We start from the raw sequence: 27,139 nt of genomic DNA, 5'->3' as shown, positions 1-27,139 counted from the left end.
GATACCCGACACGTATAAGTTATCAGTCGCGAAGGTGAATTTGCATCATTTAATATTTTTACTTGACTACGCATGCAGCCGACCAGCCGGCACATACCTACGTTTCACGTGATCACCGCGCGAGATGTGTATACGCCACGTGCACGACCGACCGACCTCTGCTCTCGATCATTGCGCAGCCATAAAAATATGTTAACGAAAAGATTTTCAGGCCTCGCATTCCTATACCACGAACGAATATCTCCCGAATCTATCGCGGACTAGTCGATCGAAGCCTTCTTCCCTTGAGACTCTACTCGTGGACACTTCGTTTACGGTAAAAAGACGAGACGAATTTAATGTACACGTGCACGAGGTTTTAACTTACTTGGTATCAAAGAGACGTAGTCGCCGGTACGCACAGTTAATGCAGTTAATGCGACAAGATAGTCCACGCCAAATTACGTGCCCCTGGGCCGTCGATTGTGCGTAAGATCTTTAATACGTACGGAGCACGTGCTGCGTACGTACGCTTCGTTCGACCGTTCGAGAAGGACAGAGCGAGAGTGGGGGTAGTGGAGAATCGCAGCTAGCGCGCGGCACGTACGCCGCTCACCCTCACCTCCCCCCCTTCCCCCCAGCTACCTGTACGTCTCTCTCTCTCTTTCTCACCTCTACACAATTTAACGCGTTATAAAAAAAATAATATGCTGAATATTAATTGCAAATTGAACCGATACCGAGTTTCAAAACTTTTTTAACAACTAACGTTTACTCTCGTTCTTTTTTTTTTTTTTTTAATTACTAGTAGGACATCGCCTCTAATCAACTTTTCTTTTTGTTTGCAGGTGTTAAATTCAATCCTGTCAGCCCCATATGTTATGGTATAGCCTGCACAACGATCGTTTGACGCATGGCCCTGCGATGAGCAAGTAAGTGTCGGAATTATTTTTCTTAGATTATAAAAAATATGATAAACCGTACAATTAATATTTGCGAGATTATCGTTACTGCGTGAGCTCGCCTAACATTTCAGTGTTATTTTATATATTATAATATATTGCGTAAATTGCATATAAATTTTTTTTACGTCCGTAATTCTGAAAGTTTCTATTTAGACCGTTCGAAAATCTTATTTTTCAATACCCGTGTAATTTCAGCGTTTTATTTCACGTTCCTGTTAATGCCTGATTCAGTGGAAGGTTCCGCGTTTCGCAGTTGATCATCTCGTGGATTCCGATCGTCGAGCGACGATTAATAAGCGCACAATCGGGCTCAACGAGATGCCAACGAGTGCAATGGGTTTTTTTTAATTTTTTTTTTTTTTTAATACTTTTTTTTCCTTACGGATAGCCGTTTCTACGGTCGTAATTACGATCGCGATCGTAAATCAGCGTCTCGATGTGCTACTCTCGCCGCTGGAGAGTTTGCTTCTCGGTCGCCTCGCATGACATAAACGTGTTATACGAGCAAATGCGGTAGTCTATTGTCATCGTCGTATATATACCCGACCACGCGATATAGTTACCCGTATGATTATGGCCGGGCGTTATCATTGTCGATGCGCGTAATTGCCTTTACGGTTGCACGCACGATCCATTTCAATCTTGTAGGACATTGTGTTCTACATATAGTAGAGAAAAAAAATCACATATACTATTCAACACCCAAACATATATGTGTACTAAATAAAAAATATACGAAATTCTGTTTCGAAATTAAATTATAATTTTAAGACATTTCTAACGATTTGTACGATCGACTCAATTAACTGATTTTTATTTTTTTATCAAGTGCAACAAAACATTTATCTAACAGTTGAACAATTTACTCTTAAATGCTCGAGTAATTAAATACAGTGCGAGAAGTCGTCGAGTATCGTTCGTTCAAGGCCTTTTGCATGTCTCGCATCCGTACGGCATTATTATTAACGAAGAGAAGCCGGCACGAACGGCAAAACGGGGAAAAGGCCTTTGTTAACTCGAGCGTCGCGTTATCACTGCGCGATCGTCGTTGCGACGAGTTACGACATAACGGCGTTTTAAAGCTTCTCTTCCGCTCTTCTTCCTCCTTTCCACCTCACTCTCCTTTTTTTTTTCTTTTTTTTCTTCTCTCGTTTTTCTCGACGCATTGTCTGGCGCATCTGCACGCGCTCTTCCTTCTCCGTTAGTAGGAGAGATTGAATACCGAAAGAAATTCGCTGACAAGTGCACGCTAATTATGTTCCGGTGGAATCGCGGGTGTCTATTTTTTTTCTATTTTTTTTTTATCGCTTACATTGATTATCAATATCGAGAATATCAAATTATTTTGGCGTATAACAAATTTTCCGCAATTTTCGATAGTGTCAATTGTATACCGATGTTATTACTATTATATTATTGAATGTTAATAATATCAAGTCAATTTATAATGCATTTGATGTTTGACGTAGGCTTTGTGTGTATAAAAAGATTAATATGCGTCAACAAACAATTAACGCGATCGTATTAATTACCGACGTATAAAATTTTAATTTTTGAGATTATTTTTTTCTCACTGATTATTACTGGCATTGATGTTACTAAAATTGGAGGGAGCGTGGATTCTTATAAACGCTCGTTACGACTAAATTACACAATGCGTGCAACGTGGAGTGACTTGCAATTTTTTCCGAGTAACTTTTTTTTTTTTTTTATCGGGAATCTATTTTGAATTCGCTGCGCTTTTTTGAGAGCCCGAAAATCCGACGTGTCGCTTCGGGAAAATTCAATAGACCCTAGTACCGAGTCCATTTACGTTTCTTTAGACAGATAAGGAGAGACACGGCGATATGGTTATACTATAAATCATTCTTCATCGCTACCGGAAGTCTAAGCTTCCGACGAGAATGTATACAACAATTGTAGACAGCGCGCGATAGTTTCGGATGGAGGAGAGGTTAATCCATCACCGAATCGAAAATAGTGGAATCCGGCATCGGCGATATGTATCGGCGGGTCGAGAGAGATGAAGGGCGGAATTGAATGCAGTGAAAGGGTGCGCGCGTCGGCCGGCAGAAATTGAAACGTCGCGCGGAAATTGAACAGCGGCATAGGCGAACGAAATCTGTTCCCTTGCTTTCGCGCGCGCTGCGATTCCGCTTGTCGGAGCCCCGACGCGGAAATAGAAGAGTCGCCGCCACTTGTAAACCGAACCGCTTATAAATCAGCCTCGGCCCTTTTCGCGAAGAGATTTCCCGACCCGCACCGCCGAAAGACCTCGCATTGTGTATTTTTTCTTCGTGCTGTCACGAAAAGATCGCTCGTCCTTTTTTTTTTTTATTATATATGTTATACGTGGGATATCTCGAGGTCGTTAGGCGTTCTCTTTATTTCATCGATTTCTTTATTTTCTGACAGATCGATTTTTCTCCGCGCAGCGAAAATTTTTTTTTTTTACGACGTAATTATTTTTATTACTTTAAAAAAAATGTTCTTTTTATTTTTAATTGTTAGCTTTGGTAACAATAAATTATTCACACGTGCAGATTAATCACGATTATAAAAAGACGAGATCTTTAAAAGTAAATTTTTAATAGGTATGTCATTTTTCATATTTGATAAAAACCGCGCTGAACGTTTTCTATTTGAATATTTTTATCCGACCGAGTGAAATATTTTCTAATGCGACGAGGTACCTAATGCGATCCTACTGTCGTGTGACCGAAATCTAGAAATCGGAAATCCGATTATACGGCAAGACGATCTCGCTGGTTGGAGAGTCGTACAATATAGATCGGATACATTCCCACAAATTGATCTCGCGTCCCTCTCTCTCGTGTCGCCCGTTCCGTCCTTACTTCGTGCGATTTTAGCCTGGGGACGTCGCCTTATGTTACACTGAATTACCTCGATGCGTGCAGTTGTGTGGCACGTGCTACAGTGAAGCGGAAGGTAATATGTGTATTTATACGAGCACTTATCGTCGCGCGAGATTATGCCTCTCTAATCTCCATCGGAAGTATATGTCGCCTCTGGATACGTTTGTATAGCTTCATCGCGTGTAAGAGAAAATCTCTTGTAGCTGTTACTGCTACTGTGTCAAATCTAACGCGTTAATTGTTGCATAAATTTTGATTAATTTTCGGAGAAATCAATGATATAATATATCGAATGATTAAAAAGAGGGAAAAAAATTAATATAATAAATTTATACCGTACTATAACGTTATAATTTAATAATATAAATTTATAAAATTATAATTATCGAAGCAGAAAAAAATTACTTTAGTAACGTTACAAGAAATATGAAAGCTTTTGTGGACAATCAATTTTTAATTTTATCACGCGAAGGGAATTAGTCTTTTTTTTTTGTCGGCAATTTTGTAGGTACGATTAAATGGTTATTGTTATCGTATGTTATCGTGTATCGCCGAAATAGTTCCTTGTGTCTACGGTTACTATAATTATCGTTCAACGTGTCAGGACTCGATCGGAACATCCACGATTGATTCCCTAACGAATTCTCGGTAGGATGGATACCAATTAAGAGGGAGCGCGTTTCCTAGGAAGCGCCGCGGGATCTCTCCTACTTATCCTTTCGAGTTCCCACAGTTTCTCTCTTCCTTCTACGTTCCTTCCTACGCGGATCCGGTAACCGCCGCTCTTCGAGGTAAGTTATGCAGCCGAGGGAGGAACTCGTTTGAATTTAATGCTGGTCATTATTGCGCGCAAAGAGACTACTCATCATCGCTTCGATTCTTGTCTCTCCTTCGGCAGTCAATAGTAAATCTGTAACGGTTTGCAGCACCGAGACGACTTTGAATCTCGGATCCAGAACAACGTATCGCGCTTTGAGAAAACGTGACTCCGAGCTCGCGATTTCCACGAAGCGATGACAATTACTAAGCGTCTCTCGTACAGTTCGCGTCAATTTTTTTTTTCTTCTTCTTTTACGTCAAATAGTGAAATGAGAATCTTTTCAATTTTAAAGAACGTAAGAATTTTTATTAATAAAGTTTATATATGTATACTCGAATTATCACGTAATTTAATTTTAGAAATAGATATTAATCTTTTTTAAAGAAAAATGACTAAAACGTTTACTTCGAACGCGAACGTTTGTCATCTCGCGCGCGATGTAGTTAATCGCTCTGTTCGCAAAAAATCAAGATCAACCTAGAACAGCCTCCGCGAATTTTCAAGGGTCCGCAATATACTATATCTCGTTATCGCGCATAGTCTCGCCGCTTGGTCGTTTCTCTCCGACTCGTCGACCAATCTTCGTCCCGCCTTCCGTCCGTGACAGGTCCGCAACAGTTTGCCACTTACAGCACCTTCCGCTCCCTCGGCTATAACCTTCTCTCATTAACGTCCGTTACTTCGCACTCGATTCCGCACCCGGAACCACCTCGGGCTTGCCTTTCTCTCGCATTATTTCGCCGGCTTACGAGGCGAGGATGCACGAGAACGCGGCTCCTTTTTATCGCGAGATGACGCGGCACACGAGAAGCAAAGGACGATTCGCGAGCGAGAAATCTCACGGGCAAACATTCGCTTGAATAAAGTACGAAAGAAAGAAAGCTCCGTCCTACGTTATTTGTTCAAACTTTTAATCCTTCGTCCGACGATTCAATAATTGAACTCGACGAGGAAGGGTTTTCATCGTAGTTGTCCGAAATGTTTTATGCAGAGCCGTGTTAATCGAGAGATTTAGCTCTCCGAAAACATCCCGCATTGATCTGTAACAATTTTGCACCGAGCTTTCCGAGCAACCTTGTTCGATAAACGTGCCCGGTAATGGTATATGTCTTCTCGATCATGCGTCACACTCTTTTTCCCCGGTACAGCATGAACCAGTGCCCTATTGACCTACTTATACGTTTATTTCGAAGCACGTGTCGACTCTTCAAAGACTCTCTATTAAAGCCTGATCGCACATAAAAATTTTGTCCCCGGCCAATAAAATTGTTAAAGCCCGAATAACTAACATTTAATTTACAGAATCAATGCTGTATTTTTTTTATACACGTCATCCCGCATTTGTTCGACGCAACTTTAAGAAGGCTTTATCGTTAGTTCATCGTTAGCAATTTTTTCCTCTTAAAAATTCTAAGTGCTCTAGGTTGATCTTTGAGCTTTCGATTTTTGCTAATAATTAAGACCGTTTTTATCTTCTAAATTGTTTGATTTAACTTATTCGAAGATTATACTTGGCGAACAGAGAGTACCATTATCTACGGACTGATATCGGATTTAATTAGCAGAACGATTTGCACGGTGCGGCCGCACTGACCTGTTTCGCGATGCGATTCGAGATAAGCTTTCGTTTCGCGTTTATATTTGCCTGTTACGGCAATTGTAAATATTACTTTTTAATAAAGTTGCGGATACGTTGCATCTTGCGCAACTACGAAATCCCATGAAATGGCGAAGCGGAGCTTGTTTGCTCGTCGCCCGGGGTGCAAGCGGGGTCGGTATGATTGGCATCGATCGCGTATTCCCCGATTCGCGGCGGAAAGCGGGCCGTCGCCGGGCGACGCGGAGGAGATGATTTACGATCATCGTCGCAACGTGCGCGCGTAATAAGTCGTGATTCTCTCTTCCTCGGTGCACCTGCGTGCCGCCGTCGTCGCGCAATGGACTCCGCATTCTTACTGGGTCAGCACGCGCGCGTGCGATCGATATCTTCACCTTGCCGAGACAGGAGCGTGCACCGGCGATCTGACCTACTGACCCACAAGCGGCAGCAGGTCGGCTTGAACGAGGACACGAGGCCCGCGCGCCTGAGAACCGGGACCGGTCGGCTAGATGGAATCGAGCGCGACGTGAGTGCATTCGGTGATTACGCGGCGATTGCCATTTTCTGTTTACATTTGCTGATAAATCGCTCTTAAGCGCCCTGGATAATCGCGAGATCGAATACTCCAACGTACGAGAGAGAAAACACCGTACGTGGGTTTTATAGTTTCAACACAACGACGCGCGCTTATAAAACGTCAAATTGTAATTTATGAAATTATTAATAGGCATATATTTATTTATTATTTTGTAATTATATGCATGTGGGTTATCAACTACTCTGGATTAATTGTCGACGTCAATTTATCCCTCGATTTCAAAAAGAGATTACGCCCGGGGGATGGAGCGTGTAATGAAACGCGTAGCGGACGATCGATGCAAAAGTGTCAGGGCGATAAAACGGTTGTAAATCATATTGAACGGGTCACATCGGCGGCGCGGGGGTAATTAATCGCGATGCCGAGCGGCGAAATACAGCGGATGATCATTCTGGTCGGTCGGCCGGAGGCAAGAAGTGACTCCGGCATAGATCACCAGGCCGACCCGACTTGGTTCCGGTAGCGTAGTGTATGCGGTTTGACGGACGGTTTGTCATCTGCATCGACGATCGCGGCCCGGCGTACGGCTGATTCTGCGGTTAAGAACGTGACGCGGCACGAGAGAATAGATTCGCATGATAAATTCTCAGAATAACGCATTGCGGAAGTAATCTTGGTACATATATGCGTTCAATTGCACGCCACATACATTTAAATCATTCCGAAAAGTTCAGCTGTGAAACTAAATTTTTTATTTGCTTTATGATCGTACCTATGATACGTATATGTAAATATTTAATTACAGATATTGATATTTCATAAACCGATTTATTATTTTCACCAAAACTGGATCTGTATTACGTGCGCATTGGTTTTTTTTTTTTTAAATAAATGCGGATAGGTATATGCGATCACAAACGACGTAATTGTTGCCTCACTGATACCGCAATTTCGAAATAATTTTATTATTTCTTTTGTCTTTCATTAATTTAATATGCCTCAGACAATCGATTTATTTATATAAAAATAAAATAATAAAAATAAATATGTGTAGCTCGCAACTTTGTTACGTTCTTTTTGGAATATTATGTTTAAATTATTATTTTCTAAACTGGCGTTATTCTAAACGGTTGTTTAATTATAAATTGATCTCGATAATTGAAACGTAAGAGTGGCCGCTTTCTCAAACGCTCGTTACAAAGTTTAATCTAATTACGGTAGTTTTTGATGGGTGAGATCCTGCCAAATGTACGGTGGATTAATTAGGTCGGGATTTAGGCTTAGATTGCATTAGTCTGGGACCGTTGCTATAGTCTCGATAGACACCATCGGTGTCATTGACACAGAGACCGCGAAACTTTCTCGACTCCATCCGCCGGCGCGAAGTGAAAAGTTTTCTCGCGAGACAAAATTACGTTCCCCGCCGTTTCTCGCGATCTTTTATTATCGCAGAAAGATACCGTTATCGCCGAACCGGCGCGAGATAAAAGCGAAATAAGGAAAACTTGGCGCGCTCAAAAATGCGCGGTTTACTTGCAATTCACCGTCCAAAGATGACGCAGACGCGCCCATTACGGCTCTGTTTTATCGTTTCGGCTTTTACGGTCGTGAAAGTCAATTTCGCCCGAAACTTACGGTCTGTTTACGAGCGGGTGTGCGCGCTGCGGCGGACCGAGGGAGAGGGATATCGCATTTTCACGTATAAAACGCGTACGCGGGCGGCGGGTGAAACGCGTTTCCAACAATCGGAAATAATACGAAGACTCTGGCCCTCGATAAATTTTGACGTCGCGCGCGGGAGCGCGCGTTGAAAATCGCCGGCGAGCAATAACCGAATGCGCGGCTTTTTTCGGCCAAGCGCGGCCGAAATCGCCGTTGCGTTTTAACGTCTGCCGGGTTGAACTCGCGCGGAATATCGCCGAAACAAAACTGAATATTGCTCGATTTGTATTTCGCATTTTTAAGCGAGAATAATAACCGATAACGAATATCCGGCGCGCACATGCACGCGGACACGCGCGCGCAAATATTACGGAGCCGAGAGAATACGAATCACGAAGTGGAATCGCGCGGAAAATCGTGCCGACATTGCCGAGGCAATTCCATTACGTTCGGCACGTCAATTCGATCCTGTCCTTTTACGTGTTTCCTTGCTTTGCGTCCTATTCCCCTCCGCCCCCCCTTTCCCCTCCTCACCCCCCCGTTTCTCCACCGTTTGGTTTTCCACACTTCGTACGGCAGCGGAGTTTTATGAATAGCGTATAAATGGTTTCACTAATCGAACCGTAATCAAGGGTATTATAACGGGATAATAATTTTCAGCCTCTCATTGTACGCCGCGCTACATTCTGTTTTCATTCTTCAGCTCTCTCTTCACCACCCTCTACTTCCTCGCCCTCTCTTCATCGCTCTATCGATTTACTCATCTCTCGCCATCTCTTTTTGCTTTACACGAGCAAACAAAAGCGCACCGTTGCTTTATAGCGCAGTATTATTTTCAGTAATTACTAGGAAAATGTAATTAAATCTGTTACCTTCGGGCGATCTATCCGCGCGAAAATACGCGAGAATAATGGAGCTAGTGATCGTTTTAAGTCGGCTTCATTTACCGTAACTTCCGATTGATGTCGAAACAAAACCAAATACGTGAATTATTATTTCGCATGCAAATAATATTTGCATGCCTCGTAATATCAGAGGAAGGGAAGGAAGATCGCGGAGGGAAAATACGACGACTCGTACGAGTCATTTTGATGAATATTTCCCACCCGAAAGAAAAAAAAATTCAATAATTTTTACGCTCGTATTGGCACTCGTCTCTCTGCCAAAGAAACCAATCTTGAGGCGCGATATTTTAATAAATGGAGCTTGAGAATCAATTGAATATTATTTACGTCAGATTTGAAGTTGCGATTCGATGGAAAAATGCAGATAAAGTTTGCTTTGAAACATGGCTTGAATGTTATTTCAACTCGATAATCGATTCTTGAGAAAACTTTGTACATTCGTAACTCCACGCATATACTATATAAACAGTTTTCGAGTCCCGTGACATTTTTCTAGAAACTCGAAAGGAGAAATTTTTTTTTTTACACTAAATAAATGCTAAATAACACGCCTTTAATTAATTAATCTCTTTAAAGTGCCCACAAGTTTATCATCGAAAGAAAAATCAAGCGATTCGCCGGGCGATTAAAATTTAATATCGCGGTATTAATACGCGCGCATATCAACCGGATCGAACCAAAAATCCTTTTCATAAAAATTTAATTCGCGCGGGGAGGCTCTTTTAATCGAGATCAATCGTCATTGAGCGGACAGTAATCACGTCGCGAGATAATATGTACGTAGCTCGTTTCGTCAGAATGCAAAAAAAAGAAAAAAAAATATTTGGCGTGATTATCTTTTACGACGAAGCGTTAAAACATATTTCGAGCTGATAACAGCGCTCGTAGCGGCGCCGTGGCCTTGGGCTCGGTTATTGCGGCGTGCAGCGCATATGTTTACACAAGGTCGCCGCGTTACCACTCTTAAGTGAGACCCCGAGCTAGCCAGCGGCTCAAGCCACTCCACATGTGTCGCGTTATTGTTCCTTGAAACGTGGCCGCGAGAAGTGTTCGAGGGCAGCAAACGGCATGTTTGACACTCATATTTTCTTTACGGTATATTTTATTTCGCCAACACGTGGGAAACGATCTTGAATTAGACGGCGTGACGGTTTAATTGACGGCTGTGACTAAGCTTATGTTTAATGTTCGTCGAGTAGCTTAAATTTTGATGCTTTGTAGTTGTTGAGATCCTTCACCGGTAGGGATTTCTTTATGCTAATTTATTTGCCGGGTTCCGATTATATTAAACCATTAATAAATTAATAATAATTAATGATAATTAAATTTTTCTTGACGTTTTGAGATCGGGCTTTGATTCGATTTTACTGCAATGTACCGCAGCAAAGGATGATGTATGTTGCGTGCTATCGATCCCGGCTACGCGTAAAGTACCGTGTGATTCTATTCCGGTAATTAGTATGCGATCGTAATTAACTGCGAGTATATGCATTGTACAGAAGCAACGGCCAAATCTGAGAAAAAGGAATAGCGGGAAAGCACCGAGTGACGGCAAAGCGACGAGATAAATAAATCATTATCCCACTTTGCTTACTGCGTTATTCATTAATTCGCACGTAAATAGCGTTTATTTTTTAAAATTTATTTCTATAAATTATTCGGTGCGTTGACGAAACTCGCATACGTTTTCATTTTTGCAGTTCAACAGCTTTTAATGCAATTTCATTTTCGCTGCGACGTATCACGTCAGTAAGAGTGACATATTGTTTTTTATTTTATTGAGATAATAAATAAAATCATATCAGCTGTTTTGAAATTGTTTTTCTATTATGTAACATCGCGGGGGAATATTCCGCGAAATTATTATCGCATAATAATTTAACAGCATGCGTCGCGTTAACAATTATTCGTACAGTGGTAATTTCTCTCTTTTACACTTTTAATTAATGTTCAATAAAATGTATTTGTCAAACTGCGTTTCATGCGGAAGATATTTTATGCATTTTACACTTTTCGATATAAAATCGTGATATAATAATTATAAATTTCTTTCTTTATATGATAATTTTTTTTTTTCCTTTTTTTTTCTTTTAATTCGCAAAAATCCAAATTAAATTGAATAATTTAATATCGAATCCCGTTATGATTATTATCAATGAAATTGCAAATTGTATGACAGTTCTTTATTTCGATCGTATTAAGATCTCTTATCGTTTCTTGAATTCCACAAATATATTTCCGTTCGAGCCCGCGATCTCGCTGTGACGTTTTATCGATAGCGCGCTCCCGCGCGTTTAACTTTATTCAGCGACTCAGAAGAAAATGGAGCACGGAATACGATAGCTCGCCACATCCGGGGAGCGAGGGCGGCGGACCGATCCCCCGGTATCGGGTCGCTGTGTGTTGTAACGAGCGGTTTCGGAATTTACTATCGGCCGCCGCCGCGCGATCGTCGGAATATGGATTTTCCAATATTAATAAACGCTCGTCGAGAAAGTGTGTTCCGGGTAATGGAGCGCTCATTTCATACGTTATTAGCCGCGGCGAGCGGCGAAAATTTCGACGCGGGTATTACGCCCGGGGGCTGCCATTATCTCTGACAGTGATTACGGGTCCCGTATACTTTTCCGGCGCGAACTCGAATCGGGGCTTTTACCCGGCGGGCGGACACCGGACGCGCTCGAAAAATTACGCCCGCTGATCGATGCGGAACCGGGGGGGGGGAGGAGGGAGAAGTTCGCCGCGATTTATCGGACCGGGAAAATTCCGGCGTCCCGTGGATCGTTTACCGACGTACGCCTGCATCACGTGGCGGATTTACGAGTCACTCGCCGGATGAGTTCTGGACAAGGTTTAAGCGATCCCTTCGGGACGACTGCCTCGACCCGGAGATGTTGGGGGGCTTCGCGAGTCCAAACTATGCTTCTTGTTATCTTGAGGACGCTCCTGCGGGGAAAATCCTAGCGAGATGCGACACAGATACGCGGAAGGAATAATATTAATCTCCGATTGAGAACAAAGGGAAGAACGGCTCGGCGAGTCTCTGTCTTTCTCTCCCGTATATTTTTTTTTTTTTTCATTTATTTATCGACGTCGATGAGATTAGAAGGGGCGTACATGACGATTCGGAATATGCCGAGGCGCAAGAAAGAATATCACTCCCGAGAGGGGTCCAGGAGGTCGGAAGAGAATGCGATATCGATCTGTGATACGCGGCGCGCGTCGCCGGAGATTCCTTGTCTCGATGCGGGACGAATCGGCGGAGGCAATTGAGCACACGCGGTTATCTCGAGAACACGGTTATTGAAGAGCACTTTATGATTCTTACCCCGCGATATTGAAGCTCCCGGTGACTTACACGCGAGCTGCATGAATGATCTCCGAAAGGAAAAATCATCTCCGTCAGTCGAAATTAAATCCCGCAGTTATTACGTCGAGATTTCGACGATATATTCTTGGCTCCGAGGTAATTGAATGCTAAATGAGAAACGTCGGAGATACGTAAACCGCGAGAGCGGTTCCCGATTGCGTTACTGATCCGAGTGCGATTAGATGTTGAATTCGTGATTTTTGCGTTACGCCCGCGATTTTAGAAGAACGTCTATACTCGTCGCAGTTTTTTTTTTTTTCTTTTTTTTAAATTTAATTCTGACTACGGGAAATTCTCGTTCATAATTATTCCTCGCTCGTTATGAAAATGTCAGGTTTAATTCGAGCAAACTATCGCAAGTAGCGGATGTTACGTTAAATGCAAACAAATCGTATTACGCGCCGGAGCTGTTTCGACCACTCTCTCAGCCTCCGAGTACTTTCACGATCGGATGGGAGTTCTCTCGTTCCCGTCCCGCGAGATGAGAACGCGCCGCAGGACGGCCTTATTAAAATACCAATCTGAGGGAATGCGGGACCGCTGGCCGCTAGCCAGCTCTCGAAATAATGCCGATTTGTAACGGGCGCCGTGCGCCGAGCACTCGGCTCGCGACTCCGGGACTCCGCAGTAGCGAAACCGACCGCAGAACCGACCGCAATGAAACAACGAAACCGCCTCGCTCGTTATTCCGCCGGATACGTCGCATTTTATGACCTCGCAAGACGCCGCGAGTCTTACGCGCGCCTCCGCTGAATTTAATTTTTATTAAAATGTCAAGTTAACGTTTCACGTAAGTGGATTTAAATTGATTCGATGAGAATGCGGCGCGTAGCATAAGGAATTTTTTTTTAACGTTAATCTTGACAAATTGTACGCGCCTTTTTCTTTCCCCCTCGCAAGAAACCCCTTTCGCGCGCGTGGCTGATAACGCGAGCGGTCTTTTCTTTTTCCTTCTTTATTTTATTTTATTTTGTTAACTGCTCGTTTAAAAAGGCATGAGAGTGCTCGCGATGAGCGGAGCATTCGATTCTCGACGGGCCGCGGAACGGCCCGTAAATCGCGGTCGCGTAGATCCGCGCGGCGGGTACCCGCGCCTCGTAATCGCCGACGCGCTTTTATCCGCGGGAAAACGGTGCCGTTGCGACGCGCCGTGAATGCGACCGGCGCGGCGGAACGAGAAAGCAGAGACACGGTGAGCGGAAGAAGGACGGAGAAACAAAGGGAAACGCTGCTGCAGTCGCGAGCCCGGGGTCTGGAAAACTGGCTGGAGAAAGAGGGAAAAAGAGGCCGGGGGGAGTACGGGGAGGGAGGGTCGAAGGGAAATAGGAGGAGACAGTGGCGGAATTCATACGAACTCAGGGGGAGAAAGGGGGTGCGCGTTTTACATTACGCGAAAATTCCGGAGTCCATTCTCGCACGAGTAAATCCCGGAACTCGATATCGGCGGCGAATCGAAACCGGCAGACTCGAGAGAAAGGAAGAGAGAGAGAGAGAGAGCGAGAACGACGTTCGACGAGTCGGGCAAATGATGGAATTTACGATAATCTTTTCCGACATGGCTGATGGCTGATTATTATCCGGCGGGCTGCAGGTGGCCGTGCGCGCATTAATTTAGTTTTATCTGCCGACGTGCATAAATCGCGCGGATTTCCCCGTTCATCGCGAGCTCCTCCGCCCGCGAGCCACTTTATTTTTCCCTCCCCCCATACTTTTTCGTTACATTTTACACGTGGAATTACATCCCGGGGAAGAAAAAAAAAAGAGGAGGGCAGCGTCTCGGAAAATAGAAAAAGAAAACAATCGCGGTGATTTAAATCCACTCTTGCTAAGCTGTGCGCCGCTGCGAGCGGCGAAAATAAAACTATTACGGTTCGGGTATTTTTAAATACGGAAACTCGGATATCGATATCGATGGTAACATGCGGAAAAGGCTTCGGCATCCGCGACGCCCAGAACTCGCTAAGAGTGTAATTTGCGTTGATTTAACGGGCGCCGATTTCCTGGCATCGCGTGCCGCTTTGCACACGTAAGCGTTAATAATTCTTGTTATTGACGTGTCGCGTGACGCTGCGCGCTTGCGCCGGTATGCAACGCGCGAACCGTCCCGATGGATTTATTTGTGTCGAGGGAATTTTTATACTGTTCCGAAATTTGGAGATGAAAGCGATATATCGCGTCTTTAAACGTTGCGGGCCATAGAGATGATTTTATAAAAATCACGCGTAGAATCGCACGAACAATCGTTCGTGCAAATCAATTAAATTTTTTTTTTTCAAGTGCAATTTTATATTTATAAATTTTTCTACGGCGTTTGCCGCGGAATAAATAAACGATGTGCAAACATTGCGGACATCGCGGCATCGCGGCATTGACTTTGGTTAGAGAATGGAACTCGTCGTTTATACCGAAATTAATCCCTACGGACAATCATTTCTAGCATTTTCATGATAATATCTAATTGCAGTCAACCATTGGTTATTCGATGACAACGGAACAATTAAACGTACGCTATTCTCACATAGCGGTTTCAATTAGAACTCAATACGGATTTTAACGAATTACATGATCGAACAGCTCGAGATATCAGCGCTCAAATTTCACGGCTGAATAGCCCGCGTCAATCGAATATTTTATCGACTTGCGATGCTCGAAACATTTTTCGTAAACCTGCCACTTATTGCGAGTGAAAACAAGTTAATTTTGGTTCTCTCGTTTCCGCATCGTTTAATTATATCTATTAATTTATATTAATTTATAATTTTTTTATCATAATTTGCTAATTAGTTCTGAATTTTTATTTGAATTTTACTTGACGTTTTATCTGATTAGAAATTCTAACGTAATCAAATTTAATTTCACTATCAACAAAACTTTAGCTCTAACCATTTAATTCGTTTGTCACGCTGATGAAAGCGGAGTTTCGCGAACGGAAACACGTGCGTTTGTGAGAAACCCGTTTACAGTCGAGGCACATAAGAATATAACGGGACGTTAAAGCATAATAAATTCGAGGTCAATAGGTGTTAAGGAAAAAAAAAAAAAAAGAAAAAAGAAAAAATGAAAAAAAAGTTTCGTGTTGATGCAATGTACTATTATGTAACGTTTCGTAATAGGCAACCGACGGAGATATTAAATCCCGCGCTTCGTCTTCTCGTTTCGCGAACTGGAACTCCTGTGAAAGTTCAGGATCACTTTTGTTTCGTCCGCGCGGGAGAAACTGCCTCCGTCAACTACGTGTAATTGCGGGATTGAATCGATTGTTACGTATCGCGATTCTGGCGGCTTCGCGCCGCCCCGCGTTCTCATGAACTTCCGAAGTTGCGTGGGCTTTCTCCCGATGTAGCTCGTGGTACAAGCACGAGACGAGAGCTGGCCGAGTCAGCCGCACTGTCTCACGTGTTGGCAGTCGCGCGGGCAGAGAGAACGGCGCGGCGGCGCGAGATGGGCGAGAGGGGAAAGAAGAGAAGGAGCGCGGGTATTCTTAGGTGGACGGCGAAATCGGCGGCCAGCCGTTACTTGCCGATGCATAAATAACCGGTGACGTCAGGCCAGGTACGTGGAATCGTGGGACGAAACTCCCTCTCGTCTCTCGTTTTGTCTCTCCAGCAACGCGCGACGCGGCGAAGTCACCGATCCCACCGACGCCCGAGAAGAGCCTCGAGACCGAATGCACGGCGAAGCTTTAAAGCCATTACTTCCCGAGATCGCGTCCGTCGGAATCGGGGAATTCGCTTGTTAGCTCGAAAAGCGCGAGAAGCGTGTCTCCGCCTCGCCCGAGCGAGGTACGATCGGGTCGAAACGGTACGTCATGCAAAACGCGAGAGCGCAGCCTTACGGAATACAACGCGATAAACTGCGTCTCCCGCCGCGACCATTCGCGCGATTCGCTCGCGAAAATCTGAAAGAATCACCTTGCAGCAATGTGACGTGGACGCCGCGCGAATAAGACGGTGGACGAGCAACTTATAACGAGCTGCAGAGCGCCGTACGCGATTTTCGAGGGGAAAATATTCTCCGTTATCCCGTGACTTCGCCCGAGGGTTCACTGCAGTTTCTCCCCGCCTACCCGCCCCCCTCTCGCCTACTTACTTTCCACCCTCTCATCTTTTCGCCGGTAGTCTCACTTAACTTTCCTTCGCCGTTAAAGGGGGATCGAGACCGATCCAATCTTCTCTCTCGCGCCCCGTATCTTCAACTTTACTTCCATTCCTCCGTTCTCTCTCTCTTTTTTTTTCTTTCTTTTTGTGCGCACCTGAGCGGTTTCGTCGAACCGATCTATCGATAATTAGATTCGGAGAGAAAAACGCTTTTATTATTTTTCTACCTATTTGTACGAAATAATTATAGCTGGGGCCGAAACAATCGAAACGCAATCGCGCGACCACGTAAGTTATGTACGTATGCTTTTTTTTTTTCTTTTTCTTTTTTTTTATTAACTAAAATAACCCGCAGGAAAGTCTGAAGCACGAAACGCGATCCCCGTATCGGTAAAGCAATTATAGGTTCTAGATGATAATTTATACGATTACATTATTATCGCGATTCCGCATAAATTAGCCGCCTGACGTCTTCGCTCGAGACGATTTTCTCTATACACACTGCTTTAAATCTAATTGTTTTTAAAAACTTCTCTCGTGAAATAACAAGCTAATAAAGTAAGCTCTAAGCTTTAAAAGGGAAATTTAATCCATGTAAAAAAGAAGAGGGCGGGAGCGAGCGGAGGTAACAGAAGGTAGATAATAAATGCGCAGTCTTTTTCTGTGGATATTATGAATACAAATGAATCCGCCTTGCGAACGTTACCGATGTACAGGATTAACAGGCCGCGGCTCTTTGTAACCGGGGATTACATCGCAATTTCATTCGATAAGTTTGTTTAACGGACGATCAACAGGAATCTTGCCCCTGGACCTCCGTCTCCAGCGCGAAACTTTTTAATTAAAAGAACAGGGGACGCCGCGGGATATCTTCCGCGCGAAGTGGAGAAGTTCGCGGGAATATTCAGATATTCAAACCGCCGTAATACTCCCTTTCGCGGGCGAATTTATTTACCGAGCACAAAAGCGTAGGGGAGAAAACGGTATCGTGATACGTAATCGCGGGCAAACATTCGTAATTCATGTGTTTGTTAACGCTCGCTGCGAAAGCCGCCGCTTGGTGTTGCAGTTTAACTTATCGCGCAAACAGTATATCATTTTCGCGGAAGTATTACGGCTATTATAAAACAATTAAAAACGTATGCGAACTTCGGTGCCGTCGAGTGATTTTCGCGAAAGTTGCGAATGCTGTCGTCACCGTTCGAGCCCGTCGAATTAGGTCGTCGCGAGAAACATCCTGGCTTTTTAAATCGAGATGAGAACATTTAAACGAGACGGATTAGACTTTTAAGATTCTTTTTGCTCGCTCGAGAGAGAAGTGCGTTGACTTTCTTTTTGCTTGGTTTTCTAATTAATAAAGGACATATAAACTTTCTTTTTTTTTTTTTTAATTATTTTTTTTTAGTCTTTTCAGCGTCAGAGCCGGCCGCCGCGGGTTGAATTTAATTTGGCGTGTAAATTTATCGAACGTTTATGCAAATTTGCGAATTACGGCAGGACGGCGCGGACGTATTGTTGCGTATTGACGATGTAATCGAGAGTCTCCAGTCGCGGCGGAAACAAATCGATAACGAATCTCACGCCTGAAATAAATGTAGAGCCGCGGCGCGCGCGCTACGGCTGTAACGGGCAACTAATTTGCGCCCGGGCCGCGAAGTAATTAACGCTGACCGCCGGATACGGCGTTCTCTCCTGACGCCGATAAATTCGATGATGTTTTATCACTCCGCTCGCAGCCGCGACAAATACGGCACGGACTTGCAAATTTATCCTGTCAGAACTGTTCACTTACTTCCCTCGCTATCTCCCGAGCCGCGGTAGCTCTTAAACGATTTCGAGAACCTTTATCTGGCTTCCGCGGAAAGAAATCGCGGATAATCTCTCGTTTATTTGACGCAGCACCTTCGGATTTAAATCACTTAATTGCGCAAAGTCACGCAGACGGAAAATACAGTCCGCAATTTTCGAGTATTAGCACCGTCAATTTAAAAATACGCAAGGCTTCAATCTGAAATTAATTTTTCTCGCTTTGAAGGTAATTAGAATTCAGAATATTCAAATTAATGCAATCGTTGTTTCGCGTATATGTGAGAATAAATAACGTTTTCAATTTGAGGTTGACCCCCTTTTTTTTTTTTCCTGATGCGAACTGTCGTGATTCGGTGGATGGGGCCACAATTGAATTATTTCCCTCCGGATTGGATCTTTTTCGCATGATACCTCGCGCTGGCGATGGCGGTAACGAGGTCAGCGCGTGTATTTACCCGCGCATATAACCCATTAAGTATTACCTAACCGCATGGGTGTGCGGGAGTCGGGAATAGAGCGAGCGGGGCAGATGCGAGGTCGAGTGATGTCATGCGTTCGACGTTCTCCAAGTTCGTGGGCAAACGAGCACGCGTTGGCTTATCGTACGTAGCGCGCTAATGACGCGCGTTTCGAAAGTAACATGTTTTCCACGGCCGAGGATATTACGCGCTAACGAACAGGATTGCCGCATTTGCATGCGAGAAGCGGATTAGCACGGAGGAAGAAACGCTGTGGCGAATCCGATACCGTTGCGGAAGCTGAAGAAAGCATCGAGTATCAGCGCGCCCTTCGGCACGAAAGACTTGATACGAAAAACTAGCAGCTTATAACTATGCGATATAGAGGACGATTTTGTCGTAGAAAAGCTTTATTATTGCATTCGAAAGATTGGTAAATTAATATTTTATTTTTTTACGTATTGTCAATCAATCGAAATCATGCAGCGAATTACGGTACATTCTTTATCGTTGAGAAATTTCCGTAGTCAGCATTTATTATCAGTTTGACAATCAAACTCGTATGGGCGTGATAAATATTTAGGCGTGAAAAATATTTAGGCGCGCTAACACTTAAATTCATTTCATTGAATTTAATTGCAACTCAGACGATTTTGATTTCCAATATTGGAACGGTCGTAAGTAAGTAATAGACTACTAATAAGTTCGCGAATAAACGGACCAATGTTTTCGCGCTGAACTTTAGTAATTAATCGAGCGCGGCGAAAGAACGGGAACTGGAAGTAGGTGGCTAAAAGCGGTCGCAACCGTTCCAACAAACTCCCTTCGTCCACTCATTTCTCACTCCGCCGACCCTTTTCCAGGTTCTCCCTTGTACTATTTCATCTCACTTTCTCATTACTTCCGCTTATCCGCCATGTGCGTTCCCGTGCACATTAAATTGCGTTCGCATATCTCAACAAGGTTTAATAAAACGCGAAAGGCTCAATTATAGCAATGAAAAATTTCGGAAGCAGCTAATTTAAAAAAAATAGTATTTTATTAACTTCTTTAATAGAAAAGTGTAAAAGAGAATGTTCTCAGTATTTCTTCTGAATGGTAAAACTTTCCTTCTTTTTTTTTTTCTTCGTAAAGAGTGATTTTTAAATGCGCGGATTTAGAAAAGTCTTCGTTGTCGGGTCGGAAAAGATCTCGCCCACACTTTTCGCGGTCCATATACGCGAGAGGCTGAGTCAGCGGGAACGAGTTCCAGGGACATTTAAATTTATTTGGGGATAGCGTCGCGAATCGCGGGGAGTGGCGTGAAAAACGTATCGAGCGGTGGAGAAAGATTTCTACATTTCTCATCGCCCGAGCGAACGGAAAACGATCTTTTCGCTGCTAAGTTGCGAAGCTGCGACTCGGGCTCGCCGTCTTGAGCTTGCATACTCGGTTTAATTGAATCACCCGGCATAATCTATTTTCTCCGAGCGATCCGAGTCACGATCGTCGGTTAATTCGCGTAATTGCAATGAGACTTTGCTTGCCAGCTTGTAAATAGAGTTGGACGAGGCAATTCGTCGCGCAACCGCACCGTAAAAAATATTGCTTACTTTAATGAGGTGTAATATTCCGCTGTGACAAATTCAGTAAATTTATGCAAATGATAGTTGTGAGAAAATTTAATTTCACGTCCGACGGTGGGGCTTCGTTATGTAAATATGTTTCCTTATCGGCCTCGATGGCGATTGACGCGAGGTTAATTAAGGTAATAACTGCGTGAATCATCGCCTAATTAATACACGGGGCCGCTCTTTTCGCGATTGTCGCGTCGATTTTTTTATCGTGCGGCGGATATCAGTGGCAAAAAGTCACCGAGTAGCGGCGTGGGATCTTTATTATCGAGGGTACGGGAGGGAGGGAAGGGAGCTATTAAATCGTTCCGCGTCGGTGTGCGAGGAGCCCAGGCATCCGCGAGAAAAGCTGTAACGGGGATTACGAGCTCGACACCGGTATCTCTCCGGTCCGTCTTAATAGCTTCATTCGATCGCGAAGGGCCCGTAAGGTAATTGATGGCCCTTCATTGTGCCCCGCCGCGAGGCAGTGCCCGGCAAGCGCGGCAATAAGGGCCAATGTCCCTCTCTCGCGGTGGGAAATTACCCTCTTGTGCGTTATTAATGGTTTCGTAAGCGCCATCTCGGTCAATAAGTAACCGGCAAGCGAAATTCCCGTCACGTATGCATCCCGATGTCGAGCGAATTATGCTTCTTCGCCACGCGCCCCGCAGTTCCGACCACGCTTTAAGCAAATTTCCGCATGAGCGACAGTTAAACGTATAAAATGGTATAAAGCAATAATTTAAGCATAAAATATATAAAATAATTAAAGGAGCCTTATTCGGTTTCGAGACGTTAATTCTTAGATTCTTAAATACTTGGCCGAGATTATATTATTGTGAAATTTTTAAGGAAAGCTTTTTAAGTTCGACGTAATGCCGCTGCGATTTCGTTTGATGCAATATAGCGATCGCTGGTACAGCGCGACGGGTACGATAGAAGGGCGAGCCGAGGTTCAACGTCCTCCTTCGACAAAGAAATATTCCGCGCGTCTTCGTGTCCCCGGCCGCGAGCGCTCGTAAAGATCGACGCGATTTTCACTCACAGCGGGGGCTTTATCATAGTTCCTACGCCGATCATCCGTTTTTCTCAACGAGCGCCGGTGCCTCGTCGCCACCCTTCCAGCGAGCGGACGAAGACAAAGCCCGGCGGTATAAATAATTTATCTCGGAGGCGGTGCCGCGCGGTGTGACGCAACGGCCACGGTGCGCGTTGCATTAAATATGAAATCTAATATAAACTTTCGAACGACGTAAATCTAAAGTATCACCTGGCCACTTACATCGCGTCCACGGTATCCCGTAATGGCGCAATCCGCCGCTAATTCTTTAATTATTTTCTGCCCTATCAGCATTAAGTAATGGATTAAAACATAAAGAGGAGTAAAGGATCTCTTTCTCAGCCCTTCGCGATGCCGTGGAATGTATTTCGCAGCCCCGATTTTCTTTTCTCACGCTGAAGTCAAAGGCCTCACTTGTTCACGCAGTTTAAAGTATACGTGCAAGTGAAGAATAAATAATTAGCTAATGGTTTTGTGATACGATTAATGTTGCCTGCCGACGTTTTTAAACTCTTACGCGACCGTCGGTGATTTAAGAGCGAGTTCATCCCCTTTTGTATTTAATTGAGTAAGTTACAACGCATACGGCGCTACTTGACGAATGTAAAACTCATCCCTGCTATTTTTCTCTCCTTCCAGGATACAAAGACAAAGCCGGCGTAGCTCGGAGGTGGAGGTTGCGCTTATGCGCCCTGTAAGCACAGCTGGCTAATAGCCTCGGAGCCCGTCCCCGACACCCTGCAGCCACACCAGGTAGGAAATCTTTCGTTTACCTTGTACATACCTCGCGCATATACGTCGCGCGGAGTCTGCCCCGTCCGCCTCTCCGTGTTTTACTGCATAAAATCAGGATCGCCGCCGTGTTCTTCCGAGCGTGAAAATATCCGCGCCGCGCGCACCGCCCTTACACGCGAGGCGGTAATTAGTCGTTAATCCTTTCGGAGGGGAGAAAGAGAGATTAAAGAACGCTCGTCGAAGCGTAGTAACTTGCGTCAGATGTCGGTGAATATGAGATTACGTGTATACGTTCGTTAACTAACGCGCGCACTTGCACAATTAAATCGTTATTTATAAGCGCTATACGGTACAAAGACGTTCGGGTGGGATATTCATCGGATGTTAGTCTTCTTTTTTTTTTAATTAAACATTTGTGGAAAATTATCCGTGCATTCTGTTCGGATCTCCGACGCATTTCCTTAATTGCGTCTCTAAAATCATTGTGAGCATTACTATCACTGGCATCGTTACAAAAGAAATTTCGAAAGTGCTGGGTGGCTGCCGTTATCGCGTAATAATGGAGGGAATACAAATAGGCTCGTTTACATTAGAATTTCGTTTACTTGGCAATGAGAACACCTTCTCCGGACTTTTTACAGTTTCCTATTGCCGGCTGCCAATTGCGAATGCAAAGACGGAGGTGCGATTGAAATAATCGATTTTTGCCACATTAGCGTTTAGCAAAAAAAATGATTCCCTTCTCTGGAATTCATTATTCGCGAAAGAGCTTTATTGCCCCCCCCGATACATTTGTTTAAGAACGCTTTCGTCATTTTTATTCGGGGCAACGTTCGGGACGCGTGCGATTGCATTATACAACTGCATCGCGCGAAGAGGGGTCGCGACTCGGGGAAATAATAAAAGGGTACATAAAGGGAAAAGAAAAAGGGACGAGGCGCACACTCGTTCGTCCTATTTTGCGTGCGCGGCCACGTATACGTCTCGAAACTATGCGCGCGCGTAAATTGCATAATGCAAATCGGCGTCGTTCTGGTCGAAAGCTCCGCGGGGGAATGCAGATCCATCAAAATTCATGGTCGCCGGCGGATAGAGCTTTCTCGCGCGCAACGACCGTTTTCTTCCCAGCTGTGCTTTTCGAGCGAGCCGCGCATCCCGGATCGCCGCGCCGGGTATTTCCCGTCGCGTCGAATGGACCCGGGGCAGCATCCTCCACGGGAGACAAAGTTTTATCCGCCAGGTTGGCGCGCGCGAAAGAGCAAGAGAGAGAGAGGGAAAAAGTGAGAGATGCCGTTTCTCTTGTCGCGGCGCGGAGAAGATGCATTTATTCATGTTTTGTCGCCGCTCCTTCATCGCGCTTCAAGGCACACGCTGTCGCGGAAGCCGTAAGTGCTCTCGCGCTCTTCCCATCGCGCGTGTTTGCTTCGCTCGTGCGCAAATGGGTGCCGATGTCCGCGGTTAAAGCGAATCTCGCGAGCCAGATACGAGGGTGCTTCGCGGTTCCGATCGATGAACGTGCCACGCGCGTCATGGGGGCAATACACGCGCAAAACTCGCCGTAATTCGGCACAATTTATTTCGACGCCAATTTATATCGCGGCCGAGCACAATCTTCGAACGTGTTTTATTTAAAATAAATATACAGGTTTAACGCCGCGTATGAAAACCGCGGATCCGATCGTGTATTCTCGATGAATGTCATCCATAGCGCCGATCAAAATGTTTTTCATATAGAGAATTAAATACTCAATTAATTGCATTTTGCGATATTAATTTGATTTTCGCAAATTTGCCGGGAGACTGTTGCGATTTTCGCCGATACGAAGAATTCTGGAGTAAATGCGGCGGACTCTCGCGTTATTTTTCGCTAATTTGGGCTACTGAAAAGCTTCTATCTTCACGCTTTTCTTTGTTGGCTAAGATCTCGTTCAGGATTTCTGGAATTTCGCTGATGAAAAAGTACGTTTTTTTACACGACGGCGCGCGTCTGTTTTTTTTATTATTTTTTTATTTTCTCAATCTACCGCGCGAAATTGTTCAAGAGAACTCGGGTAATAAGTCGACGGCTTGTAAATCGGCGAACTCTTTTCTATTCCAGTCTATTTTATTGCGCCCTCTTAAATCATCGCACGTGCCGTTTGAGAAAAGAAATTTATTACCAAATATCGAATGAATCATTACCGGAAATGAAAACGATACAAATGTAAAAAAAACTATATTTTACAATTTATTAAAAAAAAAAGAAAAAAAAAGAGAGAGATTTTTGGAGTAATATGTCATCTCTTGACGGCAATACAATACTTCGCAATTATTAACAATAATATTATATCGACATCGCGTTGATATGTAACGCGGAAAGAAGTAGGAATTTTGTTTTATCGCCATTTATATCGAGAGGAGACGCGCGCCGTGCAGATTTCATAAAAGCATTCGCGCTCTCCGCGCGTTCGATAATCACGCGCGAGTGTCGCGGGGGAGAGATGTATCCCATTTCGTCAGAAATCCTCGATAAACACGTTCGCCGTGCGCGCGAATCGGCGGTATCGGGTATCGGGGACCTTAGGATTTCGCGCGGAAGAGCGACGATTTCTCGAGCGAGCGAGGGAGAACGAGCGCGCGTTGCGAGGCGGAGCGAGGCGATCCCGCCTCGCATGAATATTCAATATCGAGAGCCGGCGTGATTTTGCAAGCCGCTACTCTTTATCGAAACTTTCTCGTCGCTCGGCACCGTCATCGATAACCGTCCGTGAAAGGAATTCTCCCCTTTTTTCTCCCTCTCTCTGCGATCTCGCCGCGTCGCTCGGAAAAGCCGATATGTTTATTCGTACTCTTCTTTTTATCGCTTATTGCTTATTTGCTTGTTACTTCGCGTTTCTTTATTGATGCTGGCCGCCTCGTCGTCTATCATTTAATAATTCCATATACGTGAAATCAATATCTCCGCTTTTCTTTTATTGCCGCGGAGTTCTCGTTGCATGCAGAATATTCATTTGTAGAAACTACTTTTTTTTTAATTATTTTTCTAAATTCTCCTTCGGAGTAGAAAGCATTGATCATTAAATATGACTTATTTAATTATTAATTTTTTACGGTCAGCGATCATTCGTTATGCGTTACTCGCGCCAGTTTTCTCATCGTTTTCTTTTTTAGCTGTCTCTTTTGATGTTTTTCAAAAACCTACCGCGTCTCTATTATATCGATCGGTGCGCGTTAAAAATTCAAATCAGCACATCAAGTGATGGTGGAACGCTGGTATTGATTTGCTTCTCACGTGTTCGCATAATATTATTACATCTTGCGCAACATCATAGCTAGAATTTCGAGAGCTTCGGAAAAAAATTTTTACCGATTTTTTTCGTATGAAATAACCACGTGTCATACTTTCAAGATTGCATTATCATTACTAAAAAATAAACGAAACAAATCGTATCAACCAGTATAAAAATAAACCGCGCGCACAAAGTTAAACAAATGGATCGTGATCAAGCTAACATTATATTATTTTATTACGTGATAACGATAATGACAATGAAGCTAGCACGTTAATTACCAAATCATAACGAGTCAAATCAATAATTTTCTAATTATAATCAGGTTGATATTATTTTGTCAGATAATAATAATAATGATGATAAAGTCAGCGAGTTAATTATCGGGTCAAAACGAATTGAATCCTACTTTTTGTAATTTCGTTAGAAATTCCGAGGGAAGGAAATTCAGATTCGCGGTGTAAGATTTTATTTGCAGCAGCTGTCGCTATTATCGAGGCTTATTTACTTTCGAGACGAGAAACCGGGGCTTTTCCTACTGCGTGCACGGTACCTAAAATTCGGCCGGTTTAATTCCCCTGGAACTTCAATCGCGCTCGTTTGTCGGCGGCGGAAGGACGTGTCAGCTGCAGCGGCCGTCGCTGCTTTTGTATGCACGCTCGCGGGGACATTCGGGGGTCCCGGTGTCGATCCGCCCGCGGTGGCCGGACCAGGAATTTATCCACACGTGTGCTCGCGCCCGCCGGCCCGATACTGGCAACAACAATCGGCGATAACCGCGCCGATAAACGTGCCCGTTGAACGACGTGCGGTCGACGCGGCGTAACGAAATGCGCTCTCGATGAAACAATGTGGGACGCGCGAGCAAACTCTTCTTTTTTTTTTTTCCCCTCTAATTCGCTTTGTCCCTTCGAACCCTATCGATAACCACTTACCGCGTTTCGACGAGTGAGACGTGTACTTTTGCGAATTGTTTTAATTTACATCTTTCCGTAGAATTAATTAATTCCCGTGAAACAAAGTTTCATCTCCTTCTGCAAACAGTCGGAGAGAAATAATCGCGTGATCAGTAGCTAATTCGAAGAAATATTTATGGAGCGCGTTTTATCGGTAACGGCGGGTTAATTACTGATTGCTCGGGCAGTAATTCGGTGACGAATCGATAAACGGGAAGCGATAACTCGCGAGCACAGGTGGTCCAACGGTCATAGGTACGACCACGGCCTCCACGTCGTATCGATGATGCATTCGCGCGAACGCGGATCGACCGGCCCGGGGACGGGCCGTAATTATTTGCGTCACCGAATCCGTAAATCGTCGCTGTCGCGCGCCGACAATCCGGACTAAAAGCGCGAGGCTCCGCGCTGTCCTGCTCGTGAATTCTTTACCGGTGAAATCTAT

The 27,139-nt window shown here is 44.3% G+C and overlaps 2 protein-coding genes across 6 annotated transcripts in view; one reads left to right on the top strand and one right to left on the bottom strand.

The window, feature by feature from the left end:
* The window catches only part of LOC139101155 (uncharacterized), a 166,145-nt gene that overhangs the window by 86,094 nt on the left and 52,912 nt on the right, over positions 1 to 27,139 (top strand). For all 5 annotated transcript variants that reach the window (XM_070654106.1, XM_070654078.1, XM_070654069.1 and 2 more), the window contains 2 exons: positions 828 to 911; positions 22,374 to 22,487. The gene's annotated coding sequence lies outside the window, so the exon portion shown is untranslated. The remainder of the gene's footprint in view (positions 1 to 827; positions 912 to 22,373; positions 22,488 to 27,139) is intronic.
* Positions 1 to 27,139, bottom strand: part of LOC139101479 (uncharacterized) — a 53,895-nt gene that overhangs the window by 2,822 nt on the left and 23,934 nt on the right. The window lies entirely within an intron of this gene.

Source organism: Cardiocondyla obscurior, linkage group LG01, assembly GCF_019399895.1.
Source record: "Cardiocondyla obscurior isolate alpha-2009 linkage group LG01, Cobs3.1, whole genome shotgun sequence".
In the NCBI taxonomy this organism is placed as follows: domain Eukaryota; kingdom Metazoa; phylum Arthropoda; class Insecta; order Hymenoptera; family Formicidae; genus Cardiocondyla; species Cardiocondyla obscurior.
This window is presented reverse-complemented; position numbering and strand designations above follow the sequence as displayed.